Genomic DNA, 769 nt, shown 5'->3' on the forward strand with positions numbered 1-769 from the left:
GGGCGGAAGGGCGGAAGGGCAGAAGGGGGGAAGGGCTGAAGACCCAGTCCAGCAAGTTTATTAACCACACAGTTCTTTTTATATTCCTCAAACAGGGAGTAAAGAATGCCCGACAGTAGAGCTCAAAATATCCCAAGTTCCACTTTAGCAAGGTGCATTATGGGATGGCAAACAAAGCACTTCACTCCTCAGTGTCTGCAAACATTCAATTACATACATGTGAGGAAAATGTCAAGTGCCAGTCGCTGGCTTACTGTCCCTGTCTGCCCCAGGCTCTAGTGTCTGTCCATAGCGGGCCTTGCATGGCATGACCCTGGATTGGCTAAGGGCAGGATGCCCACTTCCTGTCATCATCAGCCTCTGGACAGTCTCCAACCCAGCCTAGCCCAGGAAAGCTCACCAGAGTCCTGGTTACTTTCCCATAAAAAGATTCCGATAGAAGAAACTTTGGAGAAAGAAGATAGAGCATCTACTCTCTGGGCTCTTTCTCCAAGTTTGCAGTCCAGGACCCCAGCCTGGAAAGAGTGCATCCAACAGTGGATGGGGCTTCCCAGCTCAAATGATGCAGCAAGACAATCCCCCTGGGGCATGCTCAGAGACTAGCCCATCCCCAGATGATGCTAGGTTTCATGTTGAAAGTTGAGATGAACCGTCACCAGCCTCCTGCAACGTTCAAAGGCATGGTACCTGATGACTCACTCTGAGACCTGGCCAGGAAGACCCAGGGGGTCTACAGGAAGACCAAGGGGGTCTACAGGAAGACCAAGGG

The sequence above is a fragment of the Mastomys coucha genome, unplaced genomic scaffold (genome assembly GCF_008632895.1).
Source record: "Mastomys coucha isolate ucsf_1 unplaced genomic scaffold, UCSF_Mcou_1 pScaffold11, whole genome shotgun sequence".
NCBI lineage: Eukaryota > Metazoa > Chordata > Mammalia > Rodentia > Muridae > Mastomys > Mastomys coucha.